Source organism: Lynx canadensis, chromosome D1, assembly GCF_007474595.2.
Source record: "Lynx canadensis isolate LIC74 chromosome D1, mLynCan4.pri.v2, whole genome shotgun sequence".
In the NCBI taxonomy this organism is placed as follows: domain Eukaryota; kingdom Metazoa; phylum Chordata; class Mammalia; order Carnivora; family Felidae; genus Lynx; species Lynx canadensis.
In genome coordinates, this window is record NC_044312.2 from 488,815 (window position 1) to 500,317 (window position 11,503).

The window sequence follows — 11,503 nt, forward strand, 5'->3', positions numbered from 1 at the left end:
TTATTAGATATATCATTTGCAAATATTTTCTCCCATTCAATAGGTTGCTTTTTTGTTTTGTGGATGATTTCCTGCACTGTACAAAGGGTTTTTATATTCATGTCATCCCAATAGATTATTTTTGCTTTTGTTTCTCTTGCATTAAGAGACGTATTTAGGGGCGCCTGGGTGGCTCGGTCAGTTAAGCATCTGACTTCAGCTCAGGTCGTGATCTCACAGCTCATGGGTTCGAGTCCCACATCAGGCTCTGTACTGACAGCTCAGAGCCTGGAGCCTGCTTCAGATGCTGTGTCTCCCTCACACTCTGCCCTTCCCCCACTCGAGCTCTGTCTCTTCTCTCTCTGTCAAAAATAAAATAAAACATTAAAAATTTTTTAAAAGGAGACATACCTAGAAATATGTTTCTTTGGCCAATGTCAAAGAAATTATTGCCTGTGTTCTTGTCTGGGATATTTATGGTCTCAGGTCTAACTTTAGGTCTTTAATCCATTTTGAGTTTATTTTTGTGTATGGTGTAAGAAGGTGGTCCAGTTTCGTTCTTTTGCATGCTGCTGTCCAGTTTTCCCACACATTTTGTTGAAGAGACTGTCTTTTCACCATTAGATATTCTTGCCTTCTTTTTCATAGATTAATTGACCATCTCAGCATGGGTTTATTTCTGGGCTATCTATCTTGTTCCATTGATCTATATTATCTGTGTTTGTGCCAGCACCGTACTATAGTTTTTCATAGCTTGAAATTTGGGACTGAGATACCTCCCAAGATTTTTCTCAAGATTACTTTGGCTATTCAAAGTCTTTTATGGTTCCTTACAAATTTTAGTATTATTTTTTCTAGCTCTGTGAAAAATGCTGTTGGTATTTTGACAGGGATTGCATTGAATCTGTAGATTGCTTGGGGTAATATGGACATTTTGACAATTTTAATTTTTCCACTCCATGGGCATGGCAATGGTATATCTCTCCATTTTTTTCATCTTTAATTTCTTTCATTAAAGTTTTATACTTTTCAGAATACAGACCATTTACCTTCTTGGTTAAATTTATTCCTAGGTATTTTATTCTTTTTGGTACAATTATGGGATTGTTTTCTTAATTTCTCTTTCTGCTACTTTGTTATTATTATATTGAAACTCAACATACTTCTGTATGTTAATTTTGTATCCTGCAATTTGACTGCATTATTTCATTAGTTCTAATAGTTTTTTAGTGTGTTTTTTAGGTTTTCTATGTGTTTTATCATGTCATCTGCCAATAGTGACAGTTTAAATTCTTCCTAACCAATTTTGTTGCCTTTTATTTCTTTTGCTTGCCTGATTGCTGAGACTAGGACTTCAATACAGGTGGTGAGAGTGGACATCCTTGTCTTAATCGTGGTATCAGAGGAAAAGCTCTCAGCTTTTTCCCACTAAGTATGATGTTAGTTGTGGGTTTGTGATATATGGCCTTTATTATGTTGAGATCTGTTTCCTCTAAGCCCACTTTGTTGAGAACTTCTTTCATAAATGGATGTTGAATTTTGTCAAATGCTTTTCCTGGATCTATCAAAATGATCATATGGTTTTTATCCTTCATTTTGTTAATGTGATGTATCACGTTGATTGGTTTGCAAATATTGAACCATCTTGTACCCTGGAACAACTCCCTCTTGATCGAGATGACTGATTCTTTTAATGTATTGTTGCATTCAGTTTGCTAATATTTTGTTGAGGAGTTTCGCATTTATGCTCATCAGGGATATTGGCCTATAGTTTTCTTTTTTATGTAATGTCTATCTGATTTTGAAGTCAGGGTATTACTGGCCTTGTAGAATGAATTTGAAAGCTTTCCTCCCCCTTCTACTTTCTAGAAGAGTTTGAGAAGAATAGGTATTAACTTCTTTAAATGTTTAGTAAAATCTATCTGGTCCTAGACTTTTGTTTGTTGGAAGAATTTTTTGATTACTGATTTCAGGGCACCTTTTGAAATAACTGCTTAGCACTGAGCCTGTGAAAAGGTAGTGTCCTCTGCCCAACCACCTTATAAGTAAGAGGTACTTGCTACCCTGCTTTCTACCATCTCCTGACCCATGGCCTGGAACAGAGGACTGCTGTCCCCCAGATCATTCCTGAAGTTTCCATCCCCCATATCTGAGATCTATAAATAACAAATCTTGTGACTTTATTTCTTTGGTGTGGGAGTATTGCTTCTCAACAGATCTGTCTGTACTACCTATGCTATACATCATGGAATTGAGGCACATTTAACTAGTAGATTATATCATTAGCCACTCCTTTGTGGAATTGTTATACTAAGACCTTATTCTTGACACACTAAAATATATCTTTGTGAATGATTTGTGTGAGCACTCAAGTACATTCAGGTGAGATGAGTACCATGTAATAAACTATTCAACACCAAGAAGCGCAAACAGCAGGGAAAAGAATTATTCAAACACATACTTTGAAAATTAAAGGTACATTCATTATTACAACAAAGGAGAGCAGAAATGCCTCTGCATCTGTTGGGTCCTCTAGGAAGCAGATGCCCAGAAGGAGGTGGAGGAGGAGGTGGTGGAGGCGTCTATGAAAAATAAATGGAAAAGGGAGCGGGAGCAGACTGTGATGCTAGCATTTGGACTCGTGAAAAGAAAGGGAGAAGCCAGGCGGATTGAGCAGAGAGGCCCTAGCCGGAGGTGCACCTCTGCAAAACTCTCGCTTGGCCCCCTTTGAGCTCTGGAGCAAAGATGGCTGGTAGAAGAGTCCTGTGTTGGGCAGAAAGGGTACTGTTACTCCCGCGGGGCTCAGCCAGTGCCTGAGCTGCCTGGGAAGAGGGGGTGGTTGCCATCCAGATGCTGTGATGCATCCAGAAGGTGCTGCCAGTGAAGACCGTCAGCTACCTGCACTCCTCACAGCTGGTCAGCAGCTTTCTTCTTAAAGGAATATCTAAGCCACGGAACTCCATGGCTGCCACCATTTGCTCTATTCATGGGGCAACTGATCAATGGGAGTCACGCCATCCATCCCTGTCCCCATGACCACTCCACTCCAGTACGGAGGGACCAATGGCAAGGCGAGCTAATGTCGACTGATCAAAACATTTTATCTGTGTTGTTATTCAGTGTCTTTTCCACGGTGGGCACTTGTTTTCTGGGGGACATTACCCGTGATGTAAAACCCTTCACACTTCAGCTCTACTCCCACACGTCCCTTCACAAGCCTCTCACAAGCTTTCTTGTGTTCAGTCTTTCAGCTGTTTCCCTTTCTGGCTTCTGACCAACCAGCCAGACCACTCACCACTACCTGAGAGGATGTATGTGTTTTTATGCATGTGTGCATGCACACACACACACACACACACTCGCACTCGCACTCATACACACCCTCCTTTTCTCACCTCACGCCCCTTATTCTACACAATAGCAACAATCAAGTGCAATACTCAAAACTCCACGATTAGGAAAATTTTCCCTACCACTGTCTTGCAGATCCACACTTAAGTAAGGCTACAGTGTACCAGGTATTCATTTTTGGATCTCACTCATATACCAACCCAACCAGTCCATAAACCAGCTGTTTTAGCTTGCGTATGTGACTCCCCTGGTGGCCATAGGTGCAAGCTGACGAATGATGCTAATACCAAACTTGAAAGTGGCAAGGGGGTCTGGGATACTGTTGGTTTGCAAACTGGCCCCCATGCTTGGAGGGCAAGGAGAGACCAAAGAAAGAGGCAGGCCACTCCAGATTGATAAGCGGCAGTTTTAACAACCGAGGGAGCTTGCATACAAGCCTTGTCTTGGGCAGCTGCAAAATGAGTAACTCTCCACACCTACACGTCTTAATGGTTTGTATAGAGGTCTTGAATGAGTTCAGTCATGTATTCAGTCCCGGAAATCTCAACACATTGCTATCTCAAAGCTGAGTCCTTGAAAATGGCTCCCACTGTGAAAACAGTGGGTAGGATGTACATTCCAAGGATAGGAGCTGGGGTGAGGATCCTCTGATTGCCAGGTTCAGCTTCCAGGTCAACCGGTGGTCATGTCCTCCCGGTGACCTCCAAAAACTACTTGCTCTTGCAACTGACTCATGTGCTCTGGTTCAGCTGAGGCTCAATCCCAGACGTGCCATTTCCATCTTAGGATGGAAATCAATCTTATGACTTGCTGCGTCTAAGAGAATCAGATTATAATGGCTACTTCTGGAAGTATGGTCATTTGGTGAAAACAGGCAAGTGTTTCTACTTTGCCAAGGTCTAGTAACACAACACACCAGGATCTGTCTCTTGGAAGGCATAAACGTCTCTGCTACAGAAGGCATGGTTCTGCCACGGAAACCCAGGGGCTTGCATTTAATTCTCCCACTGGGGTTTGCCATAAACTGCACACTACCTCTCTCCCCACAGCTGGCATCTCCACATCATCCCGTCAGCCAAATAGCCTGGAAGCGCGAATTGCACTACAGCCCAGTCCTTATGCAGAAACGCTTCCTGCCTGGGCGCTGCTCAAATCTGTCAGCCTTCTGGACGATGCAGCATATGGTCTAGAATACAAGTCTTAGGTACAGAATGTGCTGCTTTCAAAGCCCAGAGAGACCGAAGAGATACTGTGCTTCTTTGTTTGTAGTAGAGGATGCAAGATGGAGCGAATTATCTTTCACTCGAGTAGCTGTCCCAGCATGACGCTGACCACTGGACCTCTAAGAGATTTCCCTGCATGGCAGGTTCCTGAGTCTTTGAAAGGTTTGTCTCCCATGCTCTGGAATGAAAGTGTCTTACCATGGTCTCCTGCTAGCCACGTCTTGTTTGTCTGACTTAATCAAGATGAGGTCATCAATGTGATGTTCTGTGCGATGTTCAGATGGTCCAGATCTCTTCTGACTGTATTTTGACAGAGAGCCCTAGAGCAAAACTGTCATGTGCATTTCTGCCTGTTCCATGGGAATGCCAATAGTTTCTAATACTTTTTTCTTCTGCTTGGAGCAGCAAAGAAAGCATTAGCCAAGGGTCGTCTGGGAGTTCAGTTGGTTGAGCGTCCGACTTCGGCTCAGGTCATGATCTCATGGTTCATGAGTTTGAGCCCCACGTTGGGCTCTGTGCTGACAGCTCAGAGCCTGAAGCCTGCTTCGGATTCTGTGTCTCCCTCTCTGCCCCTTCCCTGCTCACACTCTGTCTCTCTCTGTCTCTCAAAAATAAATAAAAACATTAAAAAAAAGAAAAAGAAAGGAAGAAAAGAAAGTATTTGCCAAATCACTGTGTGCATACCATGTGCCCGAGATCTTATTAACATGCTCTACCAATGAATCCATACCCAGCACAGCAGCCTCAATAGAGGCTAATACTTAGGAGAGCTTGTGTAATCTCTCTGCAGGACAGAGACAGGTGAAATAAACAGATGGGTGATGGGGACCACCACCCATGCTTCCTTATGATCCTTAAGGGTGGGGCTAATGTCTGTCCCATCTCTTGAGATGTGAGATATAACACTTTTTTTTTTTTTAATTTTTTTTTCAACGTTTATTTATTTTGGGGACAGAGAGAGACAGAGCATGAACGGGGGAGGGGCAGAGAGAGAGGGAGACACAGCATCGGAAACAGGCTCCAGGCTCTGAGCCATCAGCCCAGAGCCCGACGCGGGGCTCAAACTCCCGGACCGTGAGATCGTGACCTGGCTGAAGTCGGACGCTTAACCGACTGCGCCACCCAGGCGCCCCTTTTTTTTAATTCATTACTATCTTGGCAGAACATAGAGGGTAGGAAGGAATGCATGCACTTTTAGAGGCCTCCCCCACCACAGGCCGAGGCCTACTATGCTAGCTACTCCCAACTGCTACGTATGTCAATCCCTTTTGTGTGTTCCTGAGCCAAGGAAATGATCACCAGTCCCCCAAGTCCTGGGCTCAGTAGACCCACTCTAAGCTGAAACCTGGCTACTACTTCACTCATTACCCAGTAGGAAGCCACAGAGAAACTTCTGGTCTATGAGTATAAACATCAACTCTCAAGTCCTATGTCGAATAGTCCTCAGAACATCCATGCACCAGCACCCAAGTAAATAGACATAGGTCCCTTTGAGGAAAGATCAGAAGAATCATCATAGTGTAAATTCTTTATGGCATCAGGATCCTTTCTCCAGAACTAGGATTGCCATATTAAGTAATAAAAATATAAGAACTTAATTAAACTTGAGTTTTAGATAAACAATTAAAAAAAAAACTTAGCATAAGTATGTCCCAAGTATTGCCTGGGATATACTTACATTAAAACATCTTTCGTTGTTTATCTGAAATTCGAACTTAACTGGGTATCTAGTTATTTTAGCTGGCACTGGTTCACTGCCCACCTCGTCAGTGAACAGGTTCCAGGTGTGAGAACCGGATTGAGTCCAAATGCAGAGGAAGATACTGTTATTGGTGGTAGTGGGGTGGGGCAGACCTGAGTCTCCTGCCCGTGTATTCTTGCCTTTCTCTGCATTTAGCATGTGGGGCACAACTCTATGCCCCTGGGGACCACAGTTCCCTGAAGGCCAAGCCGCGTTGGTGATTGCCTTTGCAACCTTGCTGACCTCACAAGTAATCGTGGCCCCTGGCTTCTGGAAGTTCAACATCATCGACAGCTAGTGGTCATACGACCTCATCCCTGCTGCCATGAGCAGGCCCAGCTCTCCGGCCCTACTGTCAGTCCTGGCTTGCAGGGAGGCCACGTCAACACCCTGACTGGCCCACCACTGATGGCAAACCCATCCCTCAGGCCCTCCCAGTGAAACGATACAATTTCCTATTGGCTCATCTGGCCTCACATAGCACACCCTTCAGCGTGCCCCCTTTCCTGCCTCTTAATACTTTCCTACAGTCTGACCACGAAAGACTGGACTTGATGTCCTCTCACAAAGTTGAGTGAGTGCATGCATATATTTGCACTCCAGAGTTAGAGCAGGTTACCAGCGGCTGGCACCGAGTGATGAGATTATAGGAGACTTTTTCTTTATGCTTTTACATATTTTCTAAGCTCTTTTTTTCAGAATAACGAAAACAGTTTTTAAAAATAAAAGTGATGACGAAATCAAGCACATTGGAAAGGATCCAGAGTCTCCTGGAGCAGCGGTAACCATTTCCTTCCAATTTAGGTTTCGGGCTGTGCGGAGGCTGGGGCACTGCCGTGTCCGGGGCCGTTTGATGGGCCTAAGTAAGGTAGATGTCAGGAAACACAACACAATCATTTGTGCCACTGTTGCATAGGAGCTTAAAAAACTAAAAGCCCACCGACTGAGGTAATATTTTTTAAATTAGAGCCAGATTATAGTTTTCAGAAAATTCAGTCCACTTTCATTCGTATCTGGAATTATGTCATGCCTTCTCCCGCTGTGATAGAACTGAATGGATTTGGACCGTGTGGGTATTAAGTAGAGCTTTTTCAGTTTTTCGCATTCTGAACAAATTCTCTATTATCGATTGATCTTAAGAGCAGCTCTGATTTCATGATTTGAAAATGTACTGGTGGGCACAAGTATTTACTACGCTTTTCTTAAAACAGGGCATTTAATGGACTCACAAAACTGAGCCACAAAAGATGACATCTGCACCCACCTCCCACACCAAACATCAGCAGAAAGTCTTTTCCTGGCCACTCACCTTTATTTTATAATGTGCCCAAGCTACCAGAAAATTGCACTTCAAGAGCCAGAAGGAAAGGAGGGGATGTGGGCCAGAATTATAGGTAACCAGGGGATTCTGTGTGCTTCTCCTGAGACTTCCTCCTAAGAGTTTGCAACGAAGATGCTGAGTATGCAGACCGTCACTTCAGCCGTCACCACATAATGACATGGCGTGATCAGGCGTATCATTAGGGCATGCTACAAAATGTTGTTTCTTCCTGCCTCATTCTGGTTTCCCCAAACCTGAATCGGTAATTCCAGTGGGTCAGTTCTCCCCAGAATAGAAGTATCTCCAGAACCTGCTGAAGATTACTGCGATTCCCTCCACATCACTGCGATTACTGCAGTAAGATTTTGGAGCGGGACCGTCTTGGGTTCAAGTCTTGGCTCCCACGTGTGACTTTTGACAAGAGGCTTAATGTCTTTGAGCCTAGATTTCATTATTTATAAAGTGAGAATATCTACCACATGGCACATTTATAAAGATAAAAGATCATGTATGTACTTCGCATTATAAGTAATACAAAGTAAATGCTCAACGAAATGATGATTAGCCTGTGTTTTATACCTTGATATCTGCTCCAACCTCGATTATATGACATCCTCCTGATGGTACTGTCTCCTCCCTTCCCTCTTCAGGCCAGCATCTCCTTGCTTTTGCCACAGCCCGTGTTAAAAATCTTCATCATCATCACACATTTTTCCCTGCTGAAAAGTTGCATCACGATGCTTACTGAACAACTCTCAAATCCTTGTCTCGCCATGAAAGTTCTCTGTGCCTTGACTCTTGTTCCCTTTCACTTGTGTCTTTCACTGACAGCAACATATGGACACGTGCTGCGTGCCGGGTGTGGTGGACGTAGTGTGAGCAAGGCCGCATCCCTGCATCCATGTGGCACCTGTAACCAGCTGCAGTCACTACCCAGAGCTCACTGCCCCCCGGGAACACCTCACTCACTTACCTCATTAATGAAGGCATGAATACTCGTGCCTCGAGTAACAAATAAGGGCTGCAACATAGGCAAAGGTGAGGACAGAGATCCATCTCATTGAAGGGAGCGTTCAGAGGAAAGGGAGACAAATACAAAAATGGGAAATCCAGTCTCTGGTTTTAGCTTTAACACTAATGGGAGTGTGGGGCGAGGTGCTACAGGAGCCAGTGCAGGTATTTACAGCCATGCAAGACTCCCAATCCAGTAGAGGTGGTTAGAGACGCTTCGCAAACAAATTGTCATGAGTGTAGGCCCTGAAAGATGGGTAGGATTTCTACAGCATTCCAACCAGTGGGAAAAGCATCAAACCAGGCCAGTCACCTTGGCAACCAGGTGTCACATTACCATCAGAGAAACTGTGCATGTAATGATCTTAGGACTGCTCAGCTGCAGGCATTCTGGTCATCGAAAAACAGCCGTTCTCAAATGTTGGTGTCCGTCGGCCTCATCTAGACAGCTAATGAATGGCCCAGACTTACTGAAGTAGACCAGTCTTTAGTAAACTTCAGTAAAAATGGGCCTGAGCCTGTTTTTACCAACTTTCCCAGGTGATTTTTGAAACACGTTACATTTGGAGAACCACCGCCTTAAAAACTAAGCCAGTGCTTTTCCAAGTCTGGTCCGTGACCAGCAGCAGCATCAGCTGGGAGCTGCTTACAAATGCGGGAGCTCAGAATCCACCCCAGACCTACTGAATGAGTATGTGTGTATTAATATTATATCCGGGTGATTCATGTGGACGCTTAACTGTGACAGGAACTGATTCAAACAAGTGGCTCTTAACCAGAGTTTCACACTGGAATCACACTGGAAGTTTTAAAATTTACTGATACCTGATCATACCGTCAGATTCTTACCATATCTGTATGGGCGTGGCCTGGACATGGGTGAGTCCAATGGGAAGCAGAGTCTATAACTCACAGCTCGAAGGATTTTCCAGATGTTCATGATTCTTTGTAAATACACCAAAGTAATATGGGCTCCTTGATATTTTTTCCTTGATAGTTTTTGGTTTTGTGTGTGCATATGTGTATCCAAAAATTGGATTGTACTGCTCACTAATGGGATTTTTTTTTCACTTACAATTATATCTGGTTAACTTACATGATGTAATAGTTCATTTATCTCTCTGTAAGCCTGAAGAAAAATCTGATTCGAGAGAATGATAAAGCAATTATGGTAAAAAATGGCAAGATTTGGAGAAGTCAGTGAAAGGTAAAAGGAAATTCCTTGTACTAATTTTTACACTTATCCCTTGAGTTTGAAACTATTTCAAAATAAAGAAAAAAATCACATATGTAGGACCTCTCTCCTCATTCTTTCTTCTAGCTGCATAGTATTCCTTTTACAGATTATACTGTATTTATTTCATTTAACCAGTACTCTATTGATAGACATTTGTTTTTTTTCCTGTCCCCTATATTACAAAAAATTTTCAAAGTTAACATCCTTTTATTTTTTTTACAATATTATTCCATTTATTTAAACTGAAAAAAAACAAACTTTACCCATTTCTCCCAACACCCCTCCCCACCCCCCAGCCTCCTACAAGCACCAGTCTGTTCTCTGTATCTATAAGTTTGGTATTTTTCTTTGTCAGTTGGTTTTAGAGTCCACATGTAAGAGAGTTAATACAGTATGTCTTTCTCTCTCTGACTTACTTCATTTAGCATAATGCCTCAAGTTCCACTCATGTTATCACAAATGGCAAGATTTCATGTTTTATGGCCGAATAATATTCCACTGTGTCTGCATACCACATCTGTTTTATCCATTCATCCACCAGTAGACACTTAGGTTGTTTCTGTATCTTGGCTCTTGTAGGTAATGCTGCAGTGAACTTAGGGGTGTATATATCTTTTCAAATTAGTTTTTGTTTTCTTTGGACAAATAAATAAGCAAAGGTGGAATTGCTGGATCATATGGTATTTCTATTTTTAAATTTTTGAGGAAACTCCATCCTGTTTTCCACACGTCTGCACCCAGCAACAGTGCAAGAGGGTTCTCTTTTCTCCATATTCTCGCCAACACTTGTTATTTCTTGTCTTTTTGGTGATAGCAGTTCTAGCAGGTGTGATGTGTTATTCATTGTTATCTCATGGTTTTTATTTGCATTTCCCTGATTATCAGTGATGTTGAGCATCTTCTCATGTACATATTGGCCATCTGTATATCTTTGGGAAAATGTCTATTCAGGACTTCTGCTTATTTTTTAAACAGATTGTTGGGGGGGGGTTGTTTTGTTTGATATTGAGTGGAGTTCTATATATATTTTGGATATTGGCCCCATTGTCTCATACGTGATTTGCATTTATTTTCTCCCATACAGATTACCTTTTTACGATTTTTATTGTTGTTGTGCAGAAGCTTTTTAATTTGATATAGTCCCAAGTGCTTATTTTTGCTTTCATTGCTTTTGCTTTTAGTGTCAGATTCAAAAAACCATCACCAAGACTTAGGTCAGGGAGCTTACCTCCTATGTTTTCTTCTAGGAGTTTTATGGTTTCAGGTTTTACATTCAAATATTACAGGTATTTATCTTCATTCAGGTATTACATTCTTTAATCCATTTTGAGTTAGTGTTTGTGTGTGGGGTAAGATTGTGGTCCAGTTTTATTGCTTTGCATGTGGCTGTCCAGTTTTTTTAACACCAAATATTTAAGACACTGTCCTTTCTCCATTGTATATTCATGGCTCCTTTGTCATAAATTAATTGACCATATACGTGTGGGTTTATTTCTAGGCTCTGTATTCTGTTCCACTGATCTGTGTGTCTGTTTTTATGCCAATACCTTACTGTTTTAATTGTTATAGCTGTGTAATGTAATTTGAAATCAGGGACTGCGACGCCTCCAGCTTTTTTTTTTTTTTTTTTTTTTCTGTCT

At 42.3% G+C, this 11,503-nt stretch overlaps 1 long non-coding RNA gene across 1 annotated transcript; it reads left to right on the top strand.

The window, feature by feature from the left end:
- The first annotated feature begins 452 nt into the window (after positions 1–452).
- LOC115526547 lies at positions 453–11,261 on the top strand. Its single transcript, XR_003972623.1, has 3 exons — positions 453–514; positions 4,205–4,208; positions 11,218–11,261. It is a non-coding gene; the product is annotated as an uncharacterized LOC115526547 (long non-coding RNA).
- The last annotated feature ends 242 nt before the right edge of the window (positions 11,262–11,503 follow it).